Genomic DNA, 6,465 nt, shown 5'->3' on the forward strand with positions numbered 1-6,465 from the left:
GATGAAGACAAACAGGTGTGCGGGCTACCATTGTCTGCCCAACTACGTCTGAGAACTGACTCCAGGACTGAGTAATGCTAGTGTGGATGTATGTGATATGACATTGAGGCATATGACTCTCTGTGGAAATCTGATAAAAGTGTCCCTCCACTTTTATCGTTACGGTTACTTATATAATGTTTTAATGCTAAACAATGACTCTGACACATAAATTCTCAAGGCTAGACCTGCATATTAAAGATCACAAGCTCAATATGGAGCAATATGCTGTCAAGGCTGTGATGCATCTCAGACTCCAAACAAAAAGGGAGAAAAAGAAGAAGAAGAAGAAGAAGAAGAAGAAATGGAGAAAAATCCAGTGACGAAAACACCAGAAGATGGTAAAACCAAAGGAAACAAACACAAAAAAAAGCCAGACAGGGAGGTGTTGTAGTTTGTTGCCTTCGGCCACGTCCTGTTCAGTGCACTAACTGCTTGTGTCACATCTCGACGACAAACACAGATGGGGTGACGGGGGGTTAAAAGAAAGGGAGGGAGAAGGATGAACAGGGAGACAGTGACAGAGAGGTAGTGTGCGAGGCTTCAGCCCTGTGTGATGTGCTCAATGCTAACTGCTTGACTTGGTTTTCTGCCAGAGGCTTATTCTGAACCAAGGACAGCTCCCCCGGTCTCGGAGCCCGCTCACTGGGGAGGGACACATTTAGATAAAAACTCTCTCTCTCTTTCCCGCTCCCGTTTCCCTGTCTCCCAAGCTCTTTCCATCTCATCGGGGAGCCCACATTTAGCCACGCTCTCTTTCTTTGTCAGTCTTTCTATTCAAAATCTCGGAGGAATGTCAAATTTATTGTCATCTCGCCCTCTTTCTTGCTCTTGCTCCCTGTGTGCCTCTAAGCTTCATTTCCCCTCGGTTCCTCTCCAGCGAGGCCGCATTTAGAGGCTGCACCATAGGGGAACACCACAGCCTTTACCTCCTATTCAATTAAGTTCACACAGACACACACAGACACACAGAGTCACACATGCAATTAGAGCCTCTGGAGAACGCTGGACACTGAGGTGACCACATGCACACAGATGCACAAAGACACATGCACCGCACAAGTGTATTGAACACACACACACACAGATAATAATACCAAGCAATTACCAGCTGGAAAATCTCTGAGGTAATTTTAAAATTGCAAATCAAAGTGGTAATTTTGCAACAACTTCAACTTTACTTTTTATTTTAGTCATTTTTTTATATAATTTTGATTTTTTTAATTTAGATTTCCTGCTCTCTGAGTGGTTCCCTCCCTAATCTGCCTCAAGCATTTAGTTAAACACACACATAAATTGTTTTGGGCTCTCATCAGGAGACGTATCTGGCACAAGCCAATTGTCAGGATAAGATTAAAGGAAAAAATCCACAAAAGGTGATAAACTCTTTTCATTTTATTACTAACTTGATTGCAAAGGGTTAAGACTTGCAAATCAGTTTTCTTAGACAAGGAAACAAAGTCTGAGAATGGAATCACTTTCATTTGACCTCTGCAGTTGTCAACGCTGCGTGGCAGGCAGGTGATTGGACACAAATGCAGAACTAACAGCACACAGGGATGAACTCAAAATGCAGCTTTATTTGCTGACACAAAAGAGATGGTACAAAGTAAACTAAACTGCAAAACACACACAACAATGAGGGAAGATGGTACAAAGGACGGGAAGGAGACGTTGGCCTAAATACACAGAGGAATAACGAGGAAGTGAGCACACAGGAGGAACACAGCTGACACGAATAACCATAACGAGACAGGGGAAGCTGGACTGAACATGGAAACACGGGACCTTCATAATAACACAGGAAAGATGATACGGAAGTGGAGGAGAGGCAGACGAGAGGGAGGGAGAGAACATGATGGAGAGCACAGACATGACTGGCTGGAGGAAATATGATGGAATAACACACGTGGGGGTAACAAGGCACAAGAAACTCACAACTATATAAACACTAACACACAGAGGGATACAACACAGGGGGGAATCGAACAAACCGAACCAAACTAAACAGACAAACCCAGGCACAGTAGAAAAAACCTTTAGAATAACAACGTGACTTAACAAAATAAAAATTGACAGAAAATACAAGAAAACTCAAAAACGGACCAAGACCACGATAGCAATCACATGACAAGCAGCGCGATGTAGCCGATCGGGCTGACAAAGACTACAAAATAATGAACAGCGTCATGATAAAGATGCTGTGTGTGGCTGTATAACTGTCTCTGTAGCTTTGTTAGGGTACTGGTACGGTATGGAGAAATCATCACTTCCATACACAAAATAATATGATTTATCTGAAGATCATAAGAAAATAAATGAACATATTAAATAAAAAATTCAGACATAGGTCAGAGCCTCAGGGGCTGCATGTAAATGAACCATGTCTCAACTATGTCTGTTGGTTCGAAATCTGTTGGAAATTGTTCATCTCAACAGGCTGTTTTAGAAGCAGTTTGCAGTAAGTTCTGTTATGAAGCTTTAACATGGGTATTTTGGCTGTTGCTATCTCCGTGTAAAAGTGCATGTGATGAGTAATGGGTGGAGCTGACTCTAAAACTACGTGCTTGTTAGTCACAATCAGGCAGCCAATGAACATACCCTGTATGATCCTCCTTTCAGAAGCTTACAATAATCAAAGTTTACAAAATGGATAAGCAGCTGGATAGCTTAGTGGTAAGACTACACACCTTTGGGCCGGGGCATCTGTATCCAGTAAAGGTCCCTAGGCTAGATCCCCCATGCTCACCAAGCCTAATATTACATTAAAATGAAGCCATGCCGACTTGGACATCGCCCGGATTAACAAGGTCCACATCAGGTGTTGAGGAACCAGGACACACTGATGAGAAGTGGGTTACTGGAACCAGAAGGCACGAGTGGGCAAGAGATTAAAATAGGGTGCTGTTGGGATGCTACTATGCAAGTAACCCCAGTGGGAGAGGTTACATGAATAAGATGAAGGCCCTATGGAATCATCGATACCCAACATCCAGATTGATGGCGAAACAACTAGTAGCTCGGTGTTCCAACAATCGGAAGAAAGAACTGCTCTCATGGCTAGAGATTGATGAGCTACTACATAAATCCTATGGCAACTAGCCAGAACAACAGGTCAGGGGGGAGATATCATCATGACCACCCGAGATTGAGTACCAATCCTCAAGTGCAATAGAAGAAGTCTTGTTGAGTGCGAGAGGAACTGACCTGAAAGATAAGATCATGGTGAAACTTAAACCTGGACCCTCCATAGCAGTTACCAAGATTATGTGAGGTACCCTCTGAAGGTCTAGCCGATGTGAATGCAGCACTGCGGACAATAATTACTGTGACCATTACAGAGACTGACCACTAATATGTTCTTTTTTCTTATTTTTATGGATTTTACTCTGAACTGTTGCTTCATGTTTGTTGAAGGTTCAAACATGAAACTTTTGCCTCTGTATGATATCAATGACATGGGTAACCCTAATATCCTCTCTTAGGGAACTGAAGCCACACCCACCTGCTGGTTGAACCTGCTGGTTACAACTGACAGCCAATGAGAAGAAAGTTGGATCTATAGATCAATAGCAGCAGGAAGGTAGCTAAAACAGCTTGTTTCAGAGAGAGGATAAAGTGAAGGGCTGTTCTTAGGCCCAGTGTAAAGAAAATAGGATTCATAGTGGTGTGAATTCTGCATAGCTACTATTGTACTGCTGAACAGGGCAAAAACATGGTGGATACTAGCATAGGACAAAGACTGTGTAGAAATGTTTGGGTAAAACACAGCCACAATCTGAACGTTTGTCTAGAAGAAGAAAAAAAGTATCCTGAATGTTGCACAGTCTTGTTGTCTGTAAATGCAAGGTGAATTATAATCAATTTCCACAGTACTGACAGCCCTAATATTACTAATAATACTAATAATAAATACATAAATACATACATAAATACCATATGTATACAATACTTTCCCTGTGACAGCTGGGGCAGGGTTACCAGCTGTCCTGATTTGGATAAGCAGAAGAACTTGGATGGATGGAATTTAATTATAATATTTTACAACACTCCCTGTGAAAGCTGGGATAGGCTGGGCTGTTGGTTAAGAAAATGCAGGGATATAATGATATGATGATTAAGATGTTAAGGACATCTTAACTCAAGCTGCCACATAGATGTGTCCCATCTGAAATACTGAACTAATGCAAAGCACTCTCACATTCACCACCACATGTTTCACGTGGCTATAAAATGTTGTAACAGCATATCAGAGAAAAATAATAAATAAATAAATAATTACACAATAGGTGCCCTTTAAGAATTCTATAAAACAAAGTGCACCCAATAAAAGCACATTGGACAGCTTTATCTCACTTGGGGTTGGCTTCAGTTGTAGAGTTGGTGCTAATCTTCATGTATTTCTGCCCAAAATAAGTTTTGTTGTGCGTTGTGTGTGGACCCTGGCAGAGAGATGACTCAGAGGCTGGACTGAGGCAAAAGGCTTTTTGCACAAAGCTCAGCAGGAGACATGATACAAAGCAACACGAAACCACGACTGACGACAAACTAAAGTCACTAGTGTATATTCCAGAAAACACACACACACACACACACACACATGCACACACAGGTGCAACAGTGACAATCAGATGCTTTCCCTCTCGGCCATCAGCTCACAGCAGCAGATCTTCTGCTCCCTGGGACAGATGACACTAAGGACCACGGACAGCTGCTGCACCGCTCTTGGCTGTTTGATCAGCACTCTGGATAGAAAACTACAAACTTACAGAACCCAGCAGAAGAAAAGAGATGATTGTGTGACCGTTGTTTGTAAAAAGTGAACGCTGGTCAAAAACAAGCTGTAGCTCAGCACTAAAGAAGCTCGGCAAGCAGTTTATCAGGAACACAATGCACATGCTTATTCATACAGTTATCCAATCAGCCAATCATGAAGCAGCAATAGAGTGGCTTAAGTCCTGCAGATATAGGACAGGTAAAGCAGATACGATCTGAGTGACTCTGACAGGGGGCACGACTGTCGCTGGCACTTAGTGGCGACTCAAGCAAAATTCACTCAAATACAAATTTCAAAGTTACTTGCAGGCGTTGCATGTGACATGTGAAAGAAACACAATTAAAAAGTGAATTAATTAAAGATTACTTTGCTGAGACCAATATAAAACCAGGAAACGAATCATGTAAGTCATTCAACTCTAGCACAGTTTACAGGTTACTTGCCATTAGACCTTGAGTTCAGTTTCAGATGGTAACTGTGTGAGCTTGATGAAATTCTGACCAATACTCCACGAGAGCTGGTGATTCTTGTGAATTCTGGACAGATGGATGGATAACAGATGTCTTCCCATGGCATAAGGTCATCGGGCCTTTAGCTGGATGAGCTAAAAATGGTAAATGTGATTGGAAAAAATCAGGGTTGTGTAGCCATGCTTCAAAACAATACGTGGTAATGCAGATTCTCAGTTAGGATTGTGCAGAATCAGTGAATCAGTTTCTCTCTCTCTGTCACCCCCCTCCCACACACACACACACACACACTGGGGAAAAAAGAACAGTTCCAGCATCAATACCCATCAGGGAAACACTGACCTTTGTGTGTGAGCGCACAGCTCTCAGCGCATTCATCCATATACAGCTGTAAGTGTATGTGTCGCTCACGTGTGACCATGTGTGCATGTGTGTCATGTGTGTGTGTGAGTGTGTGACCTTTCTACCAGCTGCTGTCTCTCTGTGTTTCAGACATCATGATGGTATTTTCCTCTCACCGGGGACCCATCGCCATATGAAACAGGAGAAACTGCTCTTCACTCCCTCTCTTCTCAGTCATAATGTTTTCTCCCCTCCTCATATCTGCTCAACTGGAAAGTTAACTGTTGGCAATGTTTTGATAATAATAATAATAATAATAATAATAATAATAATAATAATAATAATAATAATGAATTGGAATGTGGTGCTTGCCTGAAATATGAATGTCTGTCCCTGACTGTCTGTTAATCAGTGTTTAAAAACACAATAAGAGGGAAAAACTGTGCTGATTTCTACATGACTCCCACAGTGCCTTCATGTAAGTACCAGCTCGAACTGGTCTCATGACCAAAGGGAGGCTTTGAAGTAAAATATACCTGCCTGTCACTGAAATCCACTAGGACTGCTTTACTCCTGCATGTGTGATGACATTAAACTCTGCGTTGTGACAACCAGCTCCAGCAGTCGACATGCTGTTTTGACAGCCAATTACATCCAGCCTGTAGCCAGAATCGTTGCAGAGCAGGTGGATCTAGCTCTTGAGTTATTTATTTCAAGGTCACCTGGGGTTAAGGGAATATCCTTCCCTCCAGAAACACTGTTGGCACTAGCACATCCGAGGTTCCTGGGCTTGATTCACTTATGCCAGTAATATAATATGGTTGCTGGCGCATGGAA

This window comes from Aulonocara stuartgranti, assembly GCF_965226115.1.
Source record: "Aulonocara stuartgranti genome assembly, chromosome: 2".
In the NCBI taxonomy this organism is placed as follows: Eukaryota; Metazoa; Chordata; class Actinopteri; order Cichliformes; family Cichlidae; genus Aulonocara; species Aulonocara stuartgranti.